Here is a 25,673-nt window from a genome sequence, read left to right as displayed (position 1 = left end):
CACTTAGGCCCTGATGCACCAGACTTTCTGGTTTTCTTTCAAACAGCCCTCCTGTAATCAGACAGGGAGGCAGGGTTTTTTCACTGATAATGGAGAAATTTGCAGCTGGTTGTTTACATAACAGTCTCCTGGATCTTTATCGGGCTGGGAACAAACTATTACACTTCCGCAAATGATCTAGGAATGGAACGGCAATGTAAGTTGGGGAACTGCCTGTGTAATCCTATATATTAAAGGAGAATCCATTCCGAGTGCTAGCACTCGCTTGTCAACATAGCACCATCCCCGTAAATCAGTGTTTCTCAACCTCAGCCACTTTAAGGTAGGTGGACTTCAACTCCCAGAATTCCCCCAGCCAGCATGCTTTACTTCATTTATGATTTTAAACTTATACCCACGCAGTCACAGCAAAGCAGCCCGCCACGCGGCAAGTTTTATTTGATGTCATTTCCACTTACCTTTCCATTAAACAGGTGGGAAAGCCTAAATTGGCGGCAGCAAATTAAAGAATATTCTAATAACCTCTTAGGGATGAAGCGATCAAATTGCTAACGCCCGTAAGATTCTTAGGCAATTTCTGCAGAGGAAAGCCGTAAAGGTTTATGCTCTCCCCCTTTTAAGTTACTTTTCTGGAAGTTCCCTTGATTGGTATTTTACTTTTAATAAACTGATGTTCAGAAAAATATGGCATTAACTGCTGCCAAATTCTTTAGCTCAGGCATACTGAGTCATAAGGGTATGACCTGGGCTGACCATTATTTATGTTTTTCCTTTTATTTAGTTTGGTGTGCCTAAATGTCCAGTGTTCTTTTGTGTTATTGTATTTAGCCACTATTCCCTTGTTTTTGACCGTGTGTGTGTGTACTTCTTCACAACTGATTGGTTTTCTCTTATTTTCTTCTCCTTTTCAAGCCTAACTAAATGGCTTTATTATTTTACTATACTGCATTTTTGTTATTACTATTTTCCTTATAACATTTTTTTTGCTTTGCCCTACTGGCTACCTCTGTGTAAATTTTATGTTCAGGTAGCTTATCTGTATTTTAAAACAGATCAACACAAAAATTGTATTGAACTGGTATGTACAGAGATAAAGTTCAATTTTAAAGAAAAGTTTTGACAATAAAAATACCAACAGCGGGCTTTCTTCAGAGAGACCTACCAAAACTTGGAAAATAAATGCCAGTGCCTCACATTTTAAGGATCAAATATTACAGACATCTGCACCATGGAACTTGGAGTAGAAACTAGACTTATGCATTTCACCAAACCGTGTTTGGTTTTGACTCAGCTTCTTGTGTGAATCCAACTACTGTGTTATGTACCACAGTGATTTATGGGTTAAGGTAATATGTGAACCCAGCCAATTCAACAAGCCACAGTTACAGCAAACCATGCTTAAAGTTGTGAACAGGTCAAAGAGATGCCATCTGCTGTAGCGGAAGATCATTTCCTGAGGAAGTCTAGACAGAGCTGTTCTACACAAACCGCATGGATGAAAACGTCTGTAAAAATGCATCGGAATCACTTTCTTTTAGGATCTTTGAGATCCATCCTTGCTCAACAGAAAAGTTTACATTTCATCTCTTCCTCATTCTCGGATGATATAAACAGGTCTCCCCGGTCTGTGAAAATCTGAGGTGTTTTCTAGATTTCCTCCAACCACCACGATGACCCAACACAAGCAGAAGTTTGCCCGTTCAGACGCCGCACGAGTTCCTCTCTGTTCTAGAAGATCCTAAATCCGGTTCCTCCAGATTATTCTGGGAGTTATAGTCCAACCATATCTCCAGAAGTCTTCAGTGAAGGAAGCTTCTCAGTTGGGTTGAACATTTATAACAGTGTTGTCCAAACTTGGCCACTTTAAGATGAGTGGACTTCAACTCCCAGAATTCCCCAGCCAGCCATGCTGGCTGGGGAATTCTGGGAGTTGAAGTCCACTCATCTTAAAGTGGCCAAGTTTGGACAACACTGATTTATAATGACCACCAAAGATGATGTTGGCAATTCCAAGGCTGACTCAAGACACAGCATGCATTAATTCATCCTGGCACAGCAGTGATGGCCGGAAGCAAGTTTGCCAAGTGGTCCATTACACCCTTCCCCAAGGAGGCCAGACTAAAATGGAAAATGCCTGGATTATTGCAATGAGCACTACGTGAAGCTCTCTTAGCTTCAAAATGCAGAAGAACAGATAATCCACAATGCTTGTCCATAGGATCACATTAACTTCTCTTCCAAAGCTGTACTGATTCCCAGTGCACTATCACACAACATTCGACGTGCTGGCAAAACATAGGGGGGCTAAATAGTTTGGGGTCCAAACTATTGTACCAACCCCTCTGCCTACCATCTTGTTTCTCCCCATTTACCGGGGTAAGAATACAAGCCCTCTCCATGGCTGTATCAAAACAACGAGCAAAACACCTTGCTCCAAGAAATCCGGGCAGGCTTGCGGCCTTTCGCCAGCGGGTGAAGACTTTTTCATTTCATCTATAAGCAACCGCTGGGACAGAAATCTTCCCATCCCGCATTTAATAAGGTTTGGGAAAGGATTAAGTTGCTAGCCCTCATGAGTCTGGAAATCAGCGCTGGGGCCTGTTCATCCCTCTTTTATGAACTGTGGCTAAACTGGGATTCAGTTCTGGGATATCAGAATCCAGAAACTAAGCAAAGCAACAGAGAAGCAAATGGGAACAAGGATAGCCATTACCTGAAGCAGGTCTGTGGGGCATGTCCTTGTTTTGTTTTTTTCCTCCCTCTCAATCAATCAGTCCGTCAATAAAAGCTGTAGTGGAGGAGCTGATTCTGCATCCTTAGCAAACAGGAATGGGGGACTGGCTCCCCGCAAGCCGCAGCTCCTTCAGGAATCCCAGCCCTCAAACCCTATTTGATGAAGAAGGGAAATGCGTCTTTCCGGAGCCAGGAAATGGGAATGTTTAATTTAGAATCTTTTTGCACTGTCAGAGAAAAGGGGGGGAAAAAAAAGCAAAAGAGCCAGGAAAGGGAAAAAAAATCAAGACTCACAATCCAGTATTCCCAAAGTATTTTTCCCTAGTTCATGTGCATGCATGTGTGTCTATACACCCATGTGCATGCTACTGAACCAGGAAAAAGAGGGGCAAATGAAGAATTTGCACTCAGCGCAAGGAAACAGGTGTGCTGAACTGCAATCACAGGGAAAAGGACACTTGGCTGTCAAACTTTTCTCTAATAACCCATTTCATTGGAAAATCTGAATAAAAAAGGTGCAAGGATTATAATTCCAGGGTTGATGTACCTGTCCTTACAGTGTGGGGGAGATTTTAGCTTTGAGCAAAGGTGGGGTAGAGGAGGCAGGAGAATGGGGCATTGTACAGAAAGTATGGATAGAAAACGGCTTTTCTCTCTTCATTGTAATGTTAGAGATTGGAGTCGGCCATGGGGAGTGGGGAGATTCAGAACAGATAACAGGAAGGATCTAGCATCATGATCTGTTAAATTGGAATTTACAGCCAGCAGAGGTGGGTGACGGCTGCCAGTGGAAACCGTTCAAAAGGGAATGGCTTAGCTGAGTGACTTTGGTTGATCTCAAAATGCTAAGCAGTCCTGGTTCATGTTTGGATGGGAGACCACTAGGAAACCCTAGGGCTATGCCTTAGGAAAATTGAGTGGGGGGGATTATAGAAGGCAGCAAAGGCAAACCACATCCATTCTGTTGCCAAGAAAACTGCAAGGGGCTGTCCACAAAATAGCCAGGGGAAAAAAAGTTACTTTTTTTTAAAAAGGAGTGTGGCAAAATCAGGATGGATCCTAGTAGTAGTTTGCTCCTGCTATCTTCCAGGCTGTTTTTAAAACTTTCCAATCTACCCTCCAGACATGAGATTTCCTGGTGGTTCCCTATCCAAGTACTAACCAGCATGGCTTTTTGACAGGAAATGTTCCTGAAAGAACCCCAGAACCCCAAATGCCTTCTCTCCCCCAAGTCTATCAGGCTACTCTGTACAATAAATTTGGGAGCTCTAAAATTAGCATCTCCTTCCCATTTTCCAGCTGGGTCCCTTGGCAGAAATGCCTTCGTGGGTAGGACAAATGGGCGGGCCTATTTCCTGCACAAAAGAAACGGACCCACATCGGATGGAGAAAATTTCTCTCTCTAATAACACTTTGCCTAAATTTGTGCAATATACAATCCAAGATTAGGAGAACCAGAGGTTTTTGAGTTAATCTAATTAATTGCTGAGGTTTTCACATTGTCCTGAAACATAAACTAGTCGAGTAAATGGTAAAAAGGAAGGCAGGCAGGCAGGCATTAAAATTAAGAGAAAGGTTAAAGATGCATAACAGATCTGAATGAAGGTGATCTGATCTCATGGAGTTGAACAGATGCAGGAAAGTGGAAAGGCAGAATTAATTATGAATGGAATTATTAAACTGTATGTCAGAATGTATGAATCTGTGTCATTTAAATTTCTGTGGGAATATGAAAGCAGGAGTCAACGGGTTGTTGATAATGCATGTTACGTTTAAGTGAATGGTGATAATCGAAGAATCAGCCAAGGGCCACTGAGAGGTCTTTGGGCAAGACCTGATGAGAAAAGCCATCCGTGTGAGCGCTCAGCCCCTGACTGTCAGAAAGCAGGTTCTATCAGGCCAAGATTCAGCACCCAAACTCAACTGCAGTCACGCCACTCAACCACTGACATTACTCAGCCAGAAGCCAGCAAGAGCGCAAATCCTTGCTAATTTGCAAAGTGCATTCTTCCTCGTCGAATGTCTGTTAGGAAATTCTCTTAGGCTGCTGTAGACAAAAGGTGGGGTTTTCCCAGCCCTGCGGAATTCCTATCAATGTATACGGAGTTCCTTTCCGAACAGTAAACCAGCACGCTGAGTACATAAAATGAAGCAAAGACGCCTCTGAGTTGAGCCAGACCTTGGCCAGGCATTTTTCATTGCAGCTACATGGAAGAGGTCCTTCTCCCAGGATGTTTGCCTTCCTTGTTTAGTCTAGAGCCTTAGGGTTTCCTGAGGAAGTCACTCATCCAAAAACAAACCAGGCCCAACCCTGCTTAGCTTCAGAACCTGGAGAAGGTTTGCCAGGTGAATATAATCTGGAAGTGAAGGGAGAACCCACAAGAGGGGATGCTGGGCTGAAAGACCCTGAGCCTCATCAGCAGGCTACCCAGCAGGCTTCTAGACGCATGGGTAGCACAACACAGAGCACAGCATGACCTCCTTGATTCCAAACTGAGGCATGAGTGCCACAGGGCTGCAGCCGAAACAGGACCTCTGAAAATGAAACAGGAGGCAAGTATAGCCCAAAGCCTGCAGAAGCAAAGCATTAAAATCCAGATTGGTCTACTGCTTTTTTCCTGCTGCAGAGCTCCCACGATCCCTTGGAGGGATGCATACAATTCCTTCCATACGGGTTTTGGAAAAGCTTGTTACCTACTGCAACCATTTCCTTTCTCCTGCTTTTCCCCAGCTGATGGACTGGAGCAAAGCTCCCGTAATTCCTAGCAGAGCTTTCCAACTTATTCCCACCACGGCCAAGAGAAGAAGCTCCTTTTAAAAGAAGCAACCGACTGTTAACTGGTTGGACTGATGGATGAATGTTGTGTTCGTGTGGCCCATGGTTTCTTCCACCAACTGGATCAATCTAGTAGCTCAATTTTCAGGATCTGCACAATTCACCAAAATAACACATAGGATGCAAGCCAGTTGTGAAATACACAAATGGTGATCACATGACCATGGGATACTACGACAGTCATAAATGCAAGGACTGGTCATAAAGTTACTTTTTCAGCACTGTTGTAACTTTGAACAGTTGTAACTTCGAACAGTCGCTAAACAAGGCGGACTGTAAGCGAGAACTACCTGTACTCTAGGCTGACAACAAAGCAGGGGTACTTAACACACCATTTTTATTTCTGCTTGAAAAGTGATCACAGCCAAATATTCAAACAAACTGATATCTGAAGAAAAATACCAGTCCAGCTGAGTTACAGGAAATGGGAAGGAGAGGCATCAGATTAGGAATGGATTCATTTTCCAGACTTGCTTCAAGTTTACATATACACAAAATATCTGATGCACTGAATTAATGAATTCCATGTCAAAACAGGAGAAATAAACCTCCAGGACTTCAGCTGAGAATAAGCATGTTGGGGCGGGGGGGGGGGGACATGCTTTGCAAAAAGTCTATCCTACTTGCAGACAGTGTAGGAAATCCTGAACTCGCTGGAGGAAAGGAGTGATTAGACCCACAGGAGCTTCCTATGTTCCCAAGTCACTAGTCCTGTGGATACCAATGTTACTCTGACACCAATTCATTGATTTTAATAGAAACATCATTAATTGATTTTAAGGATACCAATTGCTGTTTCAACTCTTCTGGTTTTATTGTCATAGCTTACATTTTGTGTTTTCTTTTAATTATGACAAGGTGCCTCAAACATCTGCCAAAGTAACAGTGTAGTAGAAAGGTAATAATAAATGAATACATTTGAGCAAAAAAGGCTAATTCTGCTTGCACTGACCAACAGGGGAAATGTACAAGGTTCTCACCACAGGAAGCAGGAGGAAACACGCCAGGGGAATAGGTCTACTGAGGCTTAACACCAAGGTGAAAGAAAATTAACAGAGAACATTAACAGAGAAGCTCATTTATACTCATTTTATGCCGCTCCGATGGAGCACAACTTGGAGAGAATTGAAATGGCAGCTGTTTAACTTAGAGAAAATACTCCTTGCTTTACGCTCCATAAAAATACCAGGCCACTAAATCAGAACAGCCTCATGCAGCCGTGCCTGCGCTCCATGACGCGCCCCACACATCCCTGCCCTTCACCGCAAGAACAATCCTGCCCAGCTCAGAGGCTGCATCACACGGTCCACCCACTCCCGGTGTCTTTTCTACGCGTTTTCCCCTCTAATTTGAAAATCAAGTGGTTTGGATGAATCATTCCAAGTCGGGACCACATGAAGCAGGCACGAGCAAACCACAAGAAGGACTGAAATCAAAAAAAAAGGGGGGGGAAAGGCTTATTTTTATTCTGGACAGATTTGATTTCCCCAAAGCTTCGTGGCTATTTTACAAGCGTGGTGGGAAAAAGGACATTTCTGCATCTTTGCAGCTTCCCTCTTTTCCATTCCTCCAAGAAGTGGGAAGGAGAAGGAGGCATTCCTGTTATTATCAAGCAGCTTTCCCCAAACGGGCACCCTCAATAGGTGCAGGACTACAACTCCCATCATTCACAGGCTGGTTGGGGAGACGGGGAATCAGAGTCTAGAATATCTACAGAGGGCCAGCTTGGGGAAAACTGCTAATAATAACTTTCATGCTCCTATGTTCAAAGCTGAGAATGAGGTGCTCTGGAGGGAACCAGAGCACATGCATGCGTGCTCACACACACACACACACACACACACACACAATCCCACTAGCCTAGTAGCAAACAGTAATGGATCTATTTTTTTAATACTACTATTCTGCCTACTTTTTTCAAATGCAGGGAGGTGAGAAAAACCTAACAAAGGATCCTAAGATACAATGAGATTGTCCAGGCAGCCCTTAAAATAATCTCCAATAGCTGATTTAATTAACTCCACAACCTACTGCACACTCATTCCTCCTGGGAAGGAGGGAATACAATCCCGCTTACCCTTAGAAGATACCTTCCCCAGTAGATCATCTCGGAGCTCCCGCTCTGCAGTAAGCTCTAATCAGACCTGTCCTAATTAGATCCCCAAATCTACTGAGAAAAAGCGGAGTTATCCTTAATCCACTCTTCAGTCGTGGGGTGTGCAAGACAAGGGCCCGATTAGATCCGCTCTCCAGAGGATGTGTTTTCAATCTGATTGTGCGGTCTAGAACCCATCCACCTTCAGATCACTTAGGTCTCTCCCTTTGCTGAGATACTTGGTTCGCGTCCCTCTTCTAAATAAGTCTGCCTTTGTTAGCCCCCCCCCCCCCGGCCTTTGAAGCCTTTTCTTAAGCCACCCCTTCCACCGAAATCCATTACCCAGAGCTTGTCCTGTTTCCACGAAGGATCACAGCTTGACCTTCCGCACAGAATCTGCTCTCCCAGCCGAGCGTTCACATCCCTTCCTCGTTTCAGTTGGCAGATGGAGAAGGCAGGCGGAGAAATCCAGAGGCAGACACACAAAAGAAAGTCAGTTTCAAGGGAGTGGGGGGGGAGACTCCCTTTTTTCTCCCCCCCTTTTTTCCCCGGGATGGTTACAGCAGCCACGTTCTGCAAGCTGCAGCATCAACGCGCAGCAGACGACGCTCCCTGCGATCTTCTGGAGAGGCCGTGAAAGGATCAAGTCACTCCGTCTTTCCAAGCGGTGTGGAAAAAGGAAGCATCTTCTCTCAGTTCCGGCTTCTCTGAAAGAAGACTGTCTGTTGGGTGAGAAGGCGCAGAACGGCATACAAAAGCTGGAAGGGCTGGGCCCCCGGATGCTTTGGCGCACAGGAATCCCCGCAAGACCGCTTTCCCATTCATTCAAAGAGAAAGGGAGTGGTTTTGGGGAAGGTGGGTGAGCAACACAGGGCTCGCTCGGAGACACGGTTCTCTCGCGGAAGCAGAAGAGGGTCATCAACAGGATGGCGAGGCGGTGGAGGCAGCGATGCAAAAAACACATCCCCTTCCCAAGGAATAAAGCCACATGCATTCGGAGGGAGATCCGACTGCGCGTATTTTAACAAGCGCGCACATTTTTTTTTAAAAGCGCCTGCTACCTGCATCAAGTCAAGACCTGCTCTTTTACAAATTCGAAAGACAGCCTGCCAAATAACGTTGGTAGAAAGGAATCATTGTCCGTACAAGCAGAAGCTTGCCTATGCAAAATTAATTAATTAATTAATTAATTAATTAATTGATTGATTGATAATAATAATGATCCCCACTCTGAAAGAGGCTAAAAGTTTCTGAAGTTCTCATTTATTTCCTGGCTGCCAAATGAGTGTTGCTGATTGTAATTTTCTCCTCCAAAAAGGTCAGAGCAGAAGCTAAAGTTTCCTACTTTCCCTCCTCCGCTCTTTAGCTTCACAACAACCCTGTGAGGTGGGTTAAGCTGAGGAGCAATGGCTGATCTAACGTTCAGCATGAGCTGAAGGAGGATTCAAATACGCAACTCACTGCTTGCAAACCCCACCAGGCACATCCTCAAGTCAACCCTAACCCCCATGGCAGTGATCAGAAATGACAGAAATTATAGACACGGGGAGGACTTCTGATCGACAAAGGACATTTCAAGGGAAAGCATTCCTTGAACAATACTTTGACACCTACCGGCAAGCTTCTCAGGGATTTGCAAACCTGGGTGCCCAGAATCAACTCCCAGAATCCCTCAGCCAGCAGAGAATTCTGGGAGGCAAACGCCATACTTCTGGAAATTGCTCCAGCTGGGAAACGCTGCAAAACCGTGGCTGTTTCCAGACATCACAGCGAGCCATTGTTGTCCTGGATAACTTCCATTTTTAATTTTCACCCAAGAATGCAGTTTATCCAAGGATGTGGTCAGAAAAACAAAAAACAGCTTTAGTGATATGAAATCCCAAATGTCTTTCTGTACCTCTCTGAATCATTTCCACCTAGCTTCCCTTGGCGTCCTCATCGCTCTACTGCGGCTCCAGTCCTCAGCCATCAAAAAGTGGCCCATTTTGTCTTGCTGTAACAGCAAAATCAAGCGATCCCTATTCATGCAATCAGAGCACGAATCACAACACAGGCCTGTAAGTAAATATCCCAACCACTGTTAAGCCCAGCGCAGTTAATGTCTCTTTTCTTAGAAACAAATCCCACTAGGATTTGAACAACTCTTCCCTAAGTCTAGGAAAGCGATTGGCTTAAGCCTCATAAATTAGGCTGAAATGCACTCATAATTAGTTAATTCTTTGTCGGAGGCTTCCATTTTTTTACATCAGTTTAAAAACCGTAGTTGGTCTGGACTTAGAAATTAAGCAAGGTAGGGCCTGGTTAGTATTGGACGGGGCTCCATCAGAAAATCCCAGAGCCGTAGGCTAGATCGGGGAGATGGAAAAAGCAACATGGCTGTAATAAATGATTTGAGTATCAGAAAGTGCCAGCGACATACCACTTCCTTATGGCCGTGGTGCCCTTGAAGGAGACTTTAAATGTTCTAGCGAAGCAGCGACGTGGCTAAATTTAATTGCATTCAGCTAGTGTAGTTACTCTGCCCTTTACTCAGAGATGTTTAATATTTTCCTGTTTCCTATTGCTTAATATTTTCTTGTGTACAAACTTGGGGTGAGGCAGCTACATAATACAAGGAAATGGGTTTTGTCTAGCTTACTTGCTATTGGGTCATTGTAGTACCTGGCCAATCTTGACTGAATTAAAAAAAGCAGAATCGGATAAGTGAGACCTTGGACAGGAGACCACTAGGACATTCCAAAGCTTAGGTTAAATGAGGAAGTTGTAAAGTCATCTTGGAAGAAGGCATAGCAAACCGTGAAGAAAACTGCACGGATATATCCGTGCAGTTATAGAGCTGGGTGGGCCCTGAGGGTAATTTTACTACTTGTTATTCTTCGATGTTCTATTTTAATTGCTCCTGGCATTACATTAGTAGGCATAGAGTTTAAAAAGTACTGGAAAAGAGGTTTCTGCCCATAGAATTTACAGTCTAAAACTCTGCACAGGTGAAATCGAAGAATGGGGAATTGACACAGGGATAAATAAGATGATTTCAACTGTGATGATTTCAATGTGATGATTTCAGTTTCTTGTGCCCTGGTTATAGACATTAAACCAAGGTATATCTACACTGGCCAAAGGTTTCACGGAGAAATTGTGCAGAACTGTATCAGCAATGTACCTCCCAGGCCGACCAAAAGCCCAAGTAGGACTCAGAAATATCATCATCGAATTAACTCAGGGTCTCCCTGAGTTTCATTCACGGGTTCAAAAGCACTGCCCAGAGATGCAGAATATTCACGAAGAACGTGGCACGTTGAGTGCACAGAGGAGAAGTTTCCCTTCTTCCTAATTCCAGATGGGGAGAGGAATAAAAAAGGTCAGTATCTAACCTCTTTATTTTAGAAGGACATCCATGCAACCGCCTCCAACTGTGCGAAGTAGGGCTTGGTTTTTATTAGTTTCTTGTTCTTAGCAAAATGTTTGTTTTGCAGAGCCTTCCATATTTTTAAAAATATTATATTCCCCTTTATCAACTTTGCTAGAATCTTTGCCCGATGATAGGAGAGAGCCTATTTACTGCACAGTTCTCTTCCTTGAAACACACACAATGACCATAAATGGATGAATAACACAAAGATCTCACGCCCTTTCCTTTCCCCTCATTTTTCAGAGTCATTTTAAAACCTATTTAACCTGGAGCTGGAGTAAGCAGGTGACTGATGAGAGCAGAGTCCTTTGATAATAATAATAAAAAAAAGGATAGGTCCACACTTTGAGCAATGCTGGGTGATGAATCTAGCTGCCCTATCCCTTTCCCACAATGCCACTGGCACAGCAACACCACAGGGCATTATGGGAAATCAAAATGGCAATTAAATTCAGATGCTCTAGTGCTGCTGGCTGGGTGCTGTTCAATGCGGTACAGGATGCCAACACCCAATAAGCTTGAAAGGACCTTCTGACAGAGGAGAAGCCCTAACATAGCGCACATATATACAGGTAGTCCTCAACTTACGACCGCAATAGAAACTGGAAAATTCATTGTTAAGCAGTGCGATCTTTAAGCATGTCATTACATGACTGCATCTAACTTTACATTTTTTGTGGCAGTTGTTAAGCAAATCATGTGGTTGTTAAGTGAATCACATGGCTCCCCATTGATTTTGCTTATCGGAAGCCAGCTGGGAAGGTCACAAATGGCGATCACCTGACCCTGGGATGCTGCAACCGTCATAAATACATGCCAGTCTCCAAGAACCCAAATTTTGATCACATAACCGGGGGGGGGGGGGGGGAGCTGTGACCAACCATCATAGGTGTGAGGACCCAGTTGCAAGTCACTTTTTTCAGTGCCATCATAACTTCAAATGGTCACTAAATGAATGGTCATAAGTTGAGGATTACCTGTATACAGGGATATAAATAGATAAATAAATAAGTTTTGGTAAGTGTAACAACCAGAAGATATCAAGTACAACCAAAACATAGCAGTACTAATAAAATCAGAGAAAAAATATATAGAATAATGAATGTACAATATGTTGTTTTGATACAATAATATTTATATAATATGCACAGATTCTTAATATTCTATTAGGTAGCTTCCTTAAAGAATTAAATGTAGATTTATGTATCTACATTTAATCAACACAGCACTTTAATAAACCCCTTCCAGCAGGGAGCCAGCAATGGCAATACAGTATTATGTCCTCCTCCTATTTGACAAAGGAGCTACGACCACGGTACAAAGAAACCACGGTGCTGTACCCTATCATTCAACTACATTGGGATTGCCATTAATGCTGGCTGGGGAATGCTGGGAGTTGCAGTTCCAGCACATCTGGAGGGCACCAGGTTGGAAAACGTAGCTATGTTCAGTTATAGGACTGTACTACAGTAAGCTCGTTCCTAGCCGTTCCTCGGACACTATGCACCTTCTTTTCCATTGTTCTCCACAACACACCATTTCTGAGCATTTCTTCTTTATATCCAGAGTCTTGACCATTATCAATCAATCAATCAATCAATCAATCTTATTTCGGTCATAGACCAGCATATGGACCATTATCATTTTCAGCTGCCAGGAATCAAAAAGCGGGAGCAGGGGAGCCATATCTGTCCTGCGTGCAGAAACAGGCTCTTGCTTGCTGGACAGCTCTTCTCCTTGCACAAGACTCTTACGTAAAAAGGGAAAAATCAACCCATCCACCAAACTCTAAGACGCGTCTACAAGTTGCACAACTGCTCTTCCAGGCCTGTGGAGATTATGATGAGCTACAGCAATAAAACAAAGCCAAAATCCTGTCCTAAGGTAAGCAGAATTCTGTTACCTGCATAATTCATGCGATTCTGGGCATGCCTTCATCTGCTGCACGGCTGATGATGCTTCTGCAAATGGTAGGGAAGAACAAGGGGCTGTGCAAAGCAGGTGTCTTTTCTCCAGAAAAACTTGAACCAAGAGCAGAAAGGATTAAATAGGACAGCTAACCTCAAGTTTACTTTTCCAACAGGAAGGAAGGAAGGAAGGAAGGAAGGAAGGAAGGAAGGAAGGAAGGAAGGAAGGAAGGAATCTTCCCATCTACCTATCTCAAGGTACTAAATTAATGCTCAAATATTTCTTACTATGTGTGCCCCTCCTTGGACACTCCCATATTGCAATTTGGGGGGGGGCGCCTTCGAGTCAGTCTTGACCCTGGGCGACTGCCTGGACTAGTCCCTGCAGTTTTCTTGGCAAGTTTTTTCGGAAGTGGTTTGCCACTGCCTCCTTCCTAGGGCTGAGAGAGGGGGACCGGCCCAAGTCGCCCAGCTGGCTATGTGCCCAAGGCAGGACTAAAACTCACGGTCTCCTGGTTTCCAGACTGGTGCCTTAACCACTACACCAAAGCGGCTCTCTAGGCAAATAATTTATGGCAAGTGATTTGCTGTCCTGTGTGTCCTTTTCCAGATCAAGACACCCCAAAATGTGGGGCCCGGGAGAACAGAAGAGAGAATGTGGTATTTTCAAACTGAAGCATGGTAAGGAAAGTGTGCCTAAATTTTCCCTGGTATAGAAACTCTGAAGAAGTCCACAAGCCACTGCAATCACAAGCACATTGTTCATTGTTCATCCCTGCTCCCTATTCATCATTGTTCACTGTTTCTCACTGAGCATCATCTTCGATTTTATGCTGTGTGTTAAGTGGCTCTGGAGTGGAGTGCAAATGGAGAGATGAGATCCCACAGAAGTCTCCTTTTTAATCACTCTGGCTCAGCAGAAATTTGGAGATGAGAACCCAGAGAGATCCTCCCCCTGCTTTCTTAATTACTTTGGAAGTCAACCACCTTAAATGTTCAAAAAAAAAATAAATGAGGGAAATGGTTTTCCAATGAGGAGGACAGGGCTTAATCTTACAAAGAAAGAAGATTCATATCAAAGTCTCTTCCATCAGGGTCTGTAGTTGTCTTGTAGTGGCTAATTTGAAGGAAAATGATGCATTAAGAGGAGTTTCTTCCACCCCACCCCATATTAAACAAAATACTCCGATAGAGCTAACATCAAAACCAACAATGCTGCTGACATTAATCTGAGATGGTGATTTTTAACCTACCAACAATAATAATAATGTGTTAACTTTATATGCTGCCCGACTTCCAGCGACTCTTGACTTTCCCTGATCTTGAAAAAGGCTAAGCCATGTCAGACTTGGTTAATAGTTGATGGGAGACTACCAGGGGATCCCAAGGCTGTAGACTGGGAAGTCAACAACTGCATGCCATTTCTGTACTGTACTGTTGTCAAGAAGAACACATGGATAGGACCATGGAGCAACCAGGGGCAAAGTTCAACTCAAGGGAATCTGTCCTCTGCATGTAGTACCACTTGGGAGAGATTGATGGTGGTATTACAATAATCCCCCTGTCTGCAGAAAATTGCAGGTCAAGTGTTGCAACTGGATGCTGTCCCAGGCACCCAACTCTCTCTTATCAACTGAAAATAATGGCCAAAAGTGTAGGACCATCAGATCTTGACTGCAATAATCCAGGTGGCCACTAGATGTCTCAAAAGAGTTAGAGGCTTTGCACTGCTTCGCTGCCAGCTAGTGGTCGCGTTGAGCATTGTAGCAGAGTTTTGAATCGCTTCATAAAAAGCTATAGCCCTTCTCCCAATACATTTCTTATTCTCCCGCTGACCTACTTTCTTCAAACTTCTCTTAAGAAGATTTATACCTAAGCTGGGCCGAACCAAACTGGGTCTCAGTCCTAGAACCTCGGCCCCATATCAGAAAAGAGTTCTTCCACCATGCAGAGGACCTTCCACAGCGGAGGACAACACTACATGGAGAGATCGAACAAGGGCATCCACCGCAGGTCTTTGTGACATCACAACCCAAATCCCACCCTGGAGCCCCAACATTTTACACAACTATGTAATTTGTGTTTATTTGTCACCTACCCCCGTTGCGCTCTTCTGTGCTCATGAGTCCGAATCTTCCTTGGAGCATCCTACGTTATTTCAGAACCAGATCACTGCTTTGACTTGTTCTGAGATGAATGAACATTGCTGAACAACAATTAGTATCCTCTGAGATCTCAATATCTGGTTCCTAAGATTTGACAATGGTGTTGGACTAGGATTGGGGCGGCCCTGATTCAACCTCCTCATCCAGAGGTGACTTTCCACTACTCTCTCGGCCTGCCTACCTCACAGGATTGTTGGAGAGATTCCCAGTGGCCTCGGGAGAAAACATGGCAGAGAAAAACTTCACAAATCTAGAACTAAAATGAAATAAACCAAAGTGGAAAGCCATCGATCCAGAAATGCAGCAGGTAAGAAAAACAAAGTGAAGCTGAATTTAAAAAAAAAGGATTGCACCAAGAGAGGAAGCCAAGAAGGGAATGAACTAAATTCAAAAACAACGTGACTGGCTATTTATATCCAGTTTTGTCAAAAATCCAACAGGCTTAACAGTGAAGATCTCATTGTTTCCAATTATATTGACAGAAGTGGCAGATAAGGGAGCAGAATAACAACTTAAGAGTAAGGCTTCAGTGAAAGGATCGGATTTAGATTTCAGCCAAACCGAAAGTCCCTTTGGGATCTATGATAATGGCTTACATCCTGTCTTCCCTCCAGCAGCTGAAGATGACTTAGACGAGGATCTCTCTTCATTGTATTCCTCCACGCAACAACCTTGTAAGACGGAGCGGGCTAAGCGTGGGACTGGTCCAAAGCTGAGCTGGACTCAATCCTGGGCCTTCCCACTCTCAGCTCAGCATTTACACAACATGGCACAATCCCCTTTAGAGTAAACTACAAGCAGATGGGGGTTATCTTACAAAGACTGTCCCCTCCCTTCCTCTAGGAAAACTCCCAGAAATTCTAGCCCGTCCAATGTCCATTTACCCAAACGTGTCCCCCCAAGTCCACTGGGTTTACTTCCAGGTAAGCCTGCAGGAGATTGAAGTCTTTAAGACTTTACCCGTATAGAGAAAAAGCCAATTACAAATCTGTACTTTGTGCAAGATGCACGGCTATCACGCTTATAAACATTACCAAGCTTGGATGCACACGCGTCCAGAAAAAACATGGAATTTAAAAAATGAACTTTAATTTGAGCATTATATAGAAACGTAAGAGCAGCCCTGCTGGTTAACGGGATGCGTTAAGAAAGCCGAACAGAAAGGAAGAAAATGTTTCCTCCTGTTACTCCGTTACTAGTGTCATTGAATGGCAAACTGCCACTGGCTGTGGAGGTTCCATCGTGGCTAATATTGGTCAGTATACTTTTCCTCTGCATTCATTTCATTTCATTTCATTTCACTTCTATTTCATTGTCTTTCTATCATAGCACGGCATATTATGCTGCAATTCCATTGCTTAGCCCAGTGATGGCAAGCCTATGACACGCGTGTCAAAGGTGACACGCCGTGTTTTGGGTGACACGTCAGCATTCACCAACACCCGACAACAACTATTCTCCCTGTCTGAGTTACAAGTAAAACAAATTCAGTTTCTTGGGTATTTCATTTTTGTAATTATTTTATGTTTCTTTATATCATACATGGCACCAGACAAGATTGGACTGTTTTTTCCTTAAATTAATATGTAAATAATTGTTAGGACAGGAAGGCCTGGCGCAATATGGTTCATGGGGTCACGAAGAGTCGGACACGACTTAACGACTGAACAACAACAAATAAATGTTTCTCTTTTGTTCCGGGGGTGTGTGTGTATGAGACACACCAGCAGTGTCACATTAGGCACTTTCCAAATTTTTGACACACCGAGCCCAAAAGGTTCACCATCACTGGCTTAGCCTCAAGTGGGATGATTTTCTGAGTATCTCTCCGATATTAAAAAACTGCACAGTTGGGTTCGCACGTCCCAGTAAGTCACAGCTTGTTTCAACCATGGCTGGATTCACACATAAAAGTCAATCACAATGGTTTATGCTTAATTAAAAACATACCAGATGAGCAAAGTACTATTGCTTTGCCCAGTGCTGTTCGCACCACTTGGAGTAATTCTCCAGCAAAAGCAGACACCAGAAGCAAAACTGTGATTTATCTCCAGAGTTTTCCATTTTCTGGGCCACCCTTAAAAGAGGAGATTCCAGGAACTGCACATTTCTCCCCACTTGCTTGCCATTTGTGCAAATCCACCAGCCTAGCACACATCCACACACAGCCTCCTCCACTTATTATTGCCTTGAAATAAAGATGTCCAATCTCACTTACAAAGTACATTTACAATATACAACCTCTAACCATACTGGATGCATCCAAAGACATGTTTGACTCCAGTTCCACTTTATTTCACCACCTTCACTGCACAAAATGACTCATTTTTCGCCTCCGGGTTTCCTCCAGGCTTCATCAGATCTTCCAGTTAACCCAACTTTCCCTCTGATCTCCTTGCAAACCAAGCTGACCTCTCACCCCTGAGCTGTAGAAACCTTTCCTTCTTCATCCGAGACCAAGGACCAGTCACTTCATTTCAACTCCACAGAAACTCATCCTCCAGACACGTTGTGCGCAAGCAAAGAGACTTGCAACAGCTTGCTCAGAATCTGTTGCAAACAAGTCACCTGGAATTTGTCCACTGGACTTCCTGCAGAAGGGCCTTGCATGAGAAGAAACAAGCTGGAAGTTGGGAAAGGATGTTCTTCAGATGGAAACTCTAGAAACACCAAGTGTGGGTTGTCAACTAGACAAGGAACAAACAGAAGGATGCAGCCAGGAAGGTGAAAAGCACGCCCCAGTTTGTTTCATAACCTACCTTTGTAATAATATCTAGGAAATCTTTGCCAGTTCAGTCACTTTGACTCCAAAGAGGCTTACTTCCAAACCAGTGGGAACAGGATTATAGTCTAACTCTTGACACATTTGCCCACAAGCAAAAAAAAAAAAAAAAGCATGAAAAACAGTTTTAGTGTGTGTGTTTTCCATAAATATTTCATTTCCAAAAATCATTCTAAAGGAAAGTGTCTCATGAATTGTAATTTTAATTTCTTCTTTGAATCAGGTGCCAGGAGTAACAGGGCACGTCTTAATGACCCATCTGTTCTTTACAGACCCCCCATCTATTTTCTCGTGGTATCTTCAGTGGTGATGTGAAAGGAAAAAGTTTTGGAGTTTCTCTAATGCACCTGATTGAGAGTTGAACTAAAAAGCACGATAAAAATAATAATTACATGCATACCTGCCCATCCCATTATTCCCTTTCAGGTTAAGCATGGTACATAAAGTGCTGAAAGACAGCGAGTAGCAGCGAGCAAAAGAAATTAAGGAGAGAAAAGAAAAGGGATTTAAATAATTATTTAAAAAGCTAAAGCCTGCTAGGGTAGGCTAGCAAGGCAGACAATAGGCCATCATGGACTCAAAGACACATTATGAGAAACTAGTATCTTTTAATCCCACTTGCTGAAAGATGGGATTTGCCTTCCTCAGAGTTTCCAAGCAGAGACTTACAATGAGACGACGCCAGATTTCCAACGAGTAGTCTAGATGACCTTCAGTCCTTTCTAACTATAGACCTGGGTCCACACACCTCACTAAATCACAATTCATTTAACAAAACACAAGAGTTCTCGTGTGAGCCTGTGACCTGCCTGAGTGTAAAGAGCTACCCCATCTGGGGTATAAAAACCGAAACATCCACCAGATGGCAGCAAAGAGATACAAAGAAAATACTCTTTGCTGTCCTCCTTGATCAGTTGGATTTTTGCAGCCCTGGGATACCTTCTCTTAACTGAACAGCAACTTGTACAGAGAATAACTTCTTACCAAGATATTATGCGCTAAAACCAAGTGCATTGTTTGGTTCTGGCTTAGTATATCACGTAAACTCGGCACTCTGCAGTTCAACAAACCATGATTCAAACAAGCCATGGCTTAATCCAACATAGGAACCAGACCACCAAGCTCTCCCCTTTCACCCAGAATGAGCTGTCTGCATGGTTTCTTCACAATGCTGGTTATTTTTTTATTTTAATTTTTTTGGCAAGCTGCCTCCCAAGCACTTACACAATACAACACAACACTCCAGAACAGACCCATCCTGTTCCTCTCCTGAGTCAAATCCCCGAGAGTTTTCCCAGGACGGCCATAAGGAGGGCTGCAGCTTGCACGAACACGACCCGTTCGGAATCCGAATCTCTGCTAGAAATTTCAGTAAACCCTAACTTCAGTTTTTCCACCAACGGGATCAATAGGATGCCACTGCGTTTTTAAAAAAATAATAAAAAACGGTTAAGGGGGAGCGTTTCCATGAAGCTAAACCAATCCTTCTCTTTCAGAAACGCTCCCTCGCTGCCTTCCCGAAGCTGAGCCAAACTGGGGGTGGGGGAAAGGCTGCATGGAAATTCAGCAGATGGTCCTGCCCGAGGGACCCTCCGCGACTGGCAGAGGGGAAAGGCCTGGATGCCATGCTGATTCACGCGTGCCAGCCACTCTGAGCCCCGGCAGCCTTCGGATGCGGTGGGTCCTCTCTCTTCAACCGGGTCTCGCCCACCCGTGCGAACCCCGCGCTTGGCTCAGCACTGGAACGACGTTTCTGTATCGGAATTCCAGGGAAGAGGCAGGAAACGCCCCCGTGCCCAGGCGAACATTCAGCAGCCCACCCACCGTGCAAGCCACGGATCAGGCGCGACGATCCCGTCCACACACCCGGGTCAGCCTCCTCCGGGCTCAGCGCGTTGTCTGAACCTGGTCCCGGCGGCTCGCCGAGTAGGCCTTACGGTTTCAGGCAGTCCGCCAATCCAGCTGGGGTTTGCCTTCCACAAACCACGACTTCGTACGATGCCAGGGTGAGGAGGTTTGGCATTGGCGCCTACGGCCGGACAACTCCTCTAAAGAAACGGTCCTGGATCCGAGCCTGCCTGGAAAAGGGCCGCCGCGATTCCCCTGCAACCTCCCCCCCGGCACTCTGCACATGTTCAAGGCGCGGCTCACCCGCCCGCCTAGTGCCCCGTGCCAATAACCCATTCCCAAAGCAGACCGAACGACCGGGAAGGGCGGCGCGTCCTTCCTCCAAGAGGAACCCGGCTTACTCACAGGAAGCCTCGCCAGGCTTCCAGTCCAGCGACCCAGCCCACCTGGACGTTAATCCGGAGCCGCTGCCCGCCTCACCTTCCGCGATCCAGGCAGCGCCCGGGTAGAAGCGCCTTCGGAGCCAGGCGGGAGCGCAGCCGGCGCGCGGCGTCTCCGCGAAGGCCGAGCAGTCCCGGCGGGGCTGCTCACCCGCCGCCGCCGCCGCCGAGCCCAGCCGCTCTTTGTCCCGCCCGGCGCATGCCGCCAGCCGGCTGCCGATCCCCTGCGCCGGCGGCTGCCGCCGCGGCTGCCTCCTCCCCGGCGCAGTTGACTCAGAGATCCGCCCCCGCGCAGGCGCCCCCGCCCTAATCTGGCCCGGGGGAGGAGGGCGGAGAAGGCGCCGGCGAGCGAGGGCTGGGGGGTGCTTCTCCGGGGGGCAGCCCCGGGCCGCCGGCTGCATCTGCAGATCAAGCGGGGAGGTCTCTCAGCTGCAACAACAAACGGACCAAGGTGATTGATTGATTGACTGATTGATTGATTGATTGATTGCCATCCAGCCGGCGTCGACTCTTAGGGACCCCGTGGAGGGTTCCTCTCTGTAGCAAGAGTAACACAGCTCGGGCCCCTGTAAGGAAGCGCAGGACGGACCTAGAAGACAAACAGCGGCCAGCAGGACTGCGGACTACGACCAGCTGTAAAATCCCAAGGTTAGAAGGTTCCCATTCGCTGGGGGTAACATTAACTAGGGCGAGTGGCTGCGTTTTTCTTGCAGGCTTGGTTAAAGGAGCCCCGCAGTGTTACACCTGCCTGAAAAAAAGTCAGTATTGATTGCAGGAAACGTCACTGCCTTAAATCCTAGAGAGAATAGGCAAGAGACACGTTTAATACAGTAATTAATATATGTATATGCATGTATGTATATATTTAATTCCACTTGCTTTTTTTAAAAAAGCATGCTTAACAAGCTAAGGCATTTGTGCCATGTTTTGTAAATCAGTTCGCACAATGCACGAAGCCCATCTTAAACGCAGGATTCACCTTCCTCACCTTTGCCCATGGTCCTATTCTTAAAGCTCTGTTCAGACAAGACACTTAACTTAGCGAAAGATCTACCAGCTACATTCTCACTATCAAACTTGGTTGTGCTGAAAAAATCTGGATACCACTAGATGGCAATCAGGATTTAGGAGTTTTCTGTATCTCTGCCGCCATCTGCTGGTCCTTTGTATACCTGCAGACCAGATGTATGATCCTTAGCTTTAATCAAGGAGCCTCATTCCAACACAAAGCCCTTTCCACAGCATCAGGAGTCCACATCCCATAATAATCCCCTTTCCCACCTGGGCTGTTAGATTTTACTTTCCCATAACTCTTTTCCCCTTTGATCGCCTCCTTATCGTCTGCTCAATGTTCTGTTTTACTCACATGGGCACTGTGCCCACCAGTCTGGTGCCCAGTGCCAACCCAACACTTGGCACCATTACTAGGCTTGGCATCTCCAAAGCATCTTTCACTACCCTGGAAGTTGGCCAGCCTTTCTTTCTTGATTGTGTGCTTTTGGGTGGGAACCAGGCAATTTTGCTGACATTAAATGTTCACCACACCCACCCTTCTGTTGGTCGTTTGTAGGTTGGATCTGAGTGCAATTTGTGGTTCCTGCCTTGTAGGTACAAATCTTTTCTCCATTTCTGCCTGTTACCCAACATTTCCCAGGTAAGGATTCTTGGGAAGGACCTGACCTGATGAGGATGATTAAGTGTGAACTTAATTCCTGCAGAAGGACAACTAAGCTGGATAATCAGAAAAAGCTAAACGAAGAAAACTTGATGCCTTGATATTGAGGGGTGGTGGTGGAGAAATTGGTTGAAAATACCTTGGACTGCAAGAAGAATATATCGTTCGGTACAAGATGAAGTCAAACCAGAGAACTTATTGAAGTACTAAGAATGAGGTTAAACCTTGAATACTTTGGACCTGTGGTGGGAAGCCAGGAGACGTTGGAGAAGTCAATCAAAAATGAGGTCGACAAGGTGGCACCGATAGCACAAGCAGTTCAAGAACTCAAAGAAGCAGCTACTGACAGACACTTCTGATGAACGGATGCCCATGGGGTCATTAAGTGTGGGAAGCAGTCAAACAGCTCAATAACAATAACAGCAACAACAGAAATCTGATTGTACTCCAAGGCTGATGTCTTCTCCTTCCACCCAATACATAATAATGGCCTAGAAACCAGGAGACTGTGATTTCTAGGCCTTCCTTAGGCATGAATGCTGGCTGGGTGACTTGGGTCAGTCACTCTCTCTCAGCCCAACCCACCTCACAGGGTTATTGTTGGGAAGAATAGGAGGCGAGAGTATTAGCTATGTTCACCACCTTGAGTAGGTAGGTAGGTAGATAGCTAGATAGATAAGGTGGGATAAAAATATTACAATAATATAATAATAATAAAATTGGAGATAGTTTGTGCCTAGTGTATATAAAAATAAGAGACCAATAGTGAGTTAATGGTACTCACTATTAACACTGAATGTTTTAATACATTTTCAAAGACTAAAAAACAATTTATTCATAGCCATTGACATACAAAAAACATGAAACAGTGATATCTATAAATGTCGTCTTAATACAGTAATGTCACCTACCCTTTTCAGGGATTCCAACCACTTTCTGGAAGCTAGCCAAGATTGTCACCCAATCTTTCCATTGGCCTGGATTTCAAGTACTTGCATGGTATTTTTGGGCAATCAAGAATTACAGGCAGGCAAACTTTCCATGCAAGCGAGTGGGTGACTGGGTCGCCCGTTGCATCAAGCCAAGCTGTGCTTAACCATGGTTTATTGAAGAAACCCTAGGCAGTTGGGTTCACACAACACATTTAAGCTGAAACCAAACAACATTATGGCTTTGTGCCATGTAGAAACATGGCCAGGAAATCGGACAAGACAGTGGGGTACAGAGGTGGGAGACCCAGAAACCGAGTTCTCTGTCTTACATCCTCCAACTGGAAAGCAATTTCTCAAGTTAGCAATTGGGGGAAGGTACTTACAAGGTTGCTTAATTAGGCCTTGATGGTACCTTTAAAAATATAAAGGCGCCCTTGGGTCATGCTCAAATCCTGATGACTACATGGACTTTTCTGGTACCCTTTTAGCAGTGCTGAAGTATTATTTCTTGCTTTTCTTTGGCTTTTGGGAAATGTCCTGTTTTGCTCTGCTGTTATTCGCGTGTTTATTTCACTTTATTTCACTAGGATTTTTCCATTTGGATATGTGTGCGTGTGGGGGTGCCAAAACACTGTTTATTAATATGAAAAAAATATTAATATAAGTATTAAATCAAGAATGTTCATGCAGAGTTGAGCTGAGTTGAGTTCTTCTTTGAAAACCTCTGGATGTTAAGACTTTTGAAGAAGCAATTTTTCTAAGGTGTACTGAGATGAGCATCAGATATCACATTTTCCCGTAAAACTGGCAGGGTCAGCTGAGTCTGGCGTGATGCTAATGATGAATCACGAATTGTTACTCCCTTCACCTTAACTCAAACCTTGTTGAAGACCATGGTAATTACTTTAGAGCTGGAATAAACAACTTTTCAAGAGTGATCCTTGGTTTTTCAGTGTATTGCTGATAACATATTTCCTGCTAGACCCAAGGGGAAAAAGTGTTTTCTCTTTCTTGCCATCACAGTAAAATTAAATGTAGTTAATAGTGCCACTCTCTAATCAGGTGTTGAATCCTTTCTCCCTTCTGTCACATTCAAAAATGGGGTGCTGTACCCAGACTTTGGGGATGTATGCGCAGTGCTGGGCTTCAAGTGGTCCATCCCAGCTTTAGAGGAAGCATGCTTGTCTACTCAAAATATTTTTTTTTCCCAACGTGGAAGCTGTGCCACAATTCTGAATTTTTAGGTTAGACCTGGAGCCAAATTGAAGCAGGTAATGATGGAGAAATAAGATGATGACATTCCACCCGCAAGCCCTTTGGGGCAGAAGCTTGCTTGTTTGCACATGTGGAAAAGCTCCAGTACATGTGTAGTAAATTTTTTAAATCTTTAATCTTAAAAGAAAATTAAAACAAAAAGTACAAACTAAAAATACAAACTCAGAAGGAAAAGAAAAATCTATATTTTATACTTATCAATAGTCACGGGTTTATCAATGAATTCACTACTATAATATGAATAATACAAGATGTTATTGTAAGATATCGCATATCTTGTAACCCATATTGCTGCAATCCTTTGATTAGTAGAAAATAATGCCTTTTCCAAAACAGGGAGATCACACATTTCCGATAACCATTCCTTGGCATCTGGAATAATAACACTTTTCCAATTTCTTTTTGCCACCCCAATACAACCACAATTCCTGGTAAACAATCAAATTCCAAAGCTTTGGTATATAATTCAACATTACATTAACAGCTTTAATATTTAAAGATTTTCCCATAAGTCTACTAATATACATTAATACACTCTCCCCAAAAGATACTAAATGTTCACATGACCATACGTGGGTCAGCAAGCCCTCAAATTTCTTACATCTCCAGCATAAAAAAATCTTATGTCCATCTCTTCAAATACATTCTTTGGGGAGTCCAATGCACCCTAAATACAGTTTTTGGATGAATCAACGTTAATCTCAAATCTGTAGATACCGTTTTAACATTTTTAAGAAACTGAAGCCATTGCTGTGGCTTTATTGGAAATTCCAGTTCTCTAATACATGTTTGAAATATCCTATCAACGTCCATGCGTGTAGTAAATCTACAAAGAAGTCAGCTCCAGTGATGAATTCTCTCTTCCTCCTCTGTTCTTTTGCTGCTGGGCAAAATAATGGGGTTTTTTTCCTTCTCTTTTCCATGGGAGTTGAATCAGCAGCGTCCATCCTCTGGGAATTAATTGCCAGACAGGTGCCACAAGGAGTCGGAAGTGGCTAATGATATGGGCGGCCTCCTCTGTCAAGCCATCTCTGATGTCTGTCCAGTGTCTCAGGACAAGAGACCATTTTGAAGGCACGTGCCTGAGCACATCCTGCAGACTCAACAGGGAACTATTAACATAAAGCAGTCCTTATTTTTCCCCGTTGCTCCAGGCAAAGTCTTTTCATGCTCAGGCAGTGGTGAAGGCAAGCCGCATTTCCAGGTTCCCACGCGTAGATCTCCTGCAGAGAGCGTTTCCTAAGTGTTTGAATGGAGGCTGTCCTTCTACCATCTGCAGCTCAGCTCAGCACCCTGGCTGTGTGTTTCCCCAAAGGTGAAATGGGAAAGGGCGTGCCCAGAATCCACAGCCACCTGCAAAGAAAAGGAAGGATCTTCTGAACAGGATGTGAGCAGTTTGGTGGCCGAAGATGTGGCAGAGAGGCAATGCAGCTAAGATAACCGCCCAGAATCACCCTTTGGGGGAGATGGGCAGCATATAAATGTAATAAATAAATAAATAATTTTTTTAAAATGCTGCTTTTATTGTTGCAGTGTGAAGCATTTCTGTTGCTTCAGATCGTTCACCATGCCC

At 44.4% G+C, this 25,673-nt stretch overlaps 1 protein-coding gene and 1 long non-coding RNA gene across 5 annotated transcripts in view; one reads left to right on the top strand and one right to left on the bottom strand.

Moving 5' to 3' along the window:
- The window catches only part of ARHGEF15 (Rho guanine nucleotide exchange factor 15), a 44,706-nt gene extending 24,306 nt beyond the window's left edge, over window positions 1-20,400 (bottom strand). Inside the window, exon 1 of one of the 4 annotated variants that reach the window (XM_088144194.1) lies at window positions 20,259-20,400. The gene's annotated coding sequence lies outside the window, so the exon portion shown is untranslated. Of the gene's footprint in view, window positions 1-2,713; window positions 2,870-8,006; window positions 11,889-20,224 lie in introns of those variants that run through there. The other 3 variants (XM_088144196.1, XM_088144195.1, XM_088144193.1) reach the window with 3 other exon arrangements.
- LOC148215235 (uncharacterized) lies at window positions 13,192-17,611 on the top strand. The gene is made up of 3 exons (XR_015796696.1): window positions 13,192-13,241; window positions 13,594-13,664; window positions 17,499-17,611. It is a non-coding gene; the product is annotated as an uncharacterized LOC148215235 (long non-coding RNA).
- Window positions 20,401-25,673: the final 5,273 nt, after the last annotated feature.

This window comes from Python bivittatus, unplaced genomic scaffold (genome assembly GCF_059951505.1).
Source record: "Python bivittatus isolate LINGU-HERP-01145 unplaced genomic scaffold, Pbiv_v1 ctg000430_np1212, whole genome shotgun sequence".
NCBI classification, from domain to species: domain Eukaryota; kingdom Metazoa; phylum Chordata; class Lepidosauria; order Squamata; family Pythonidae; genus Python; species Python bivittatus.
Note: the sequence above shows the minus strand (reverse complement) of the source record. Positions and strands in the feature narration are given on the sequence as shown.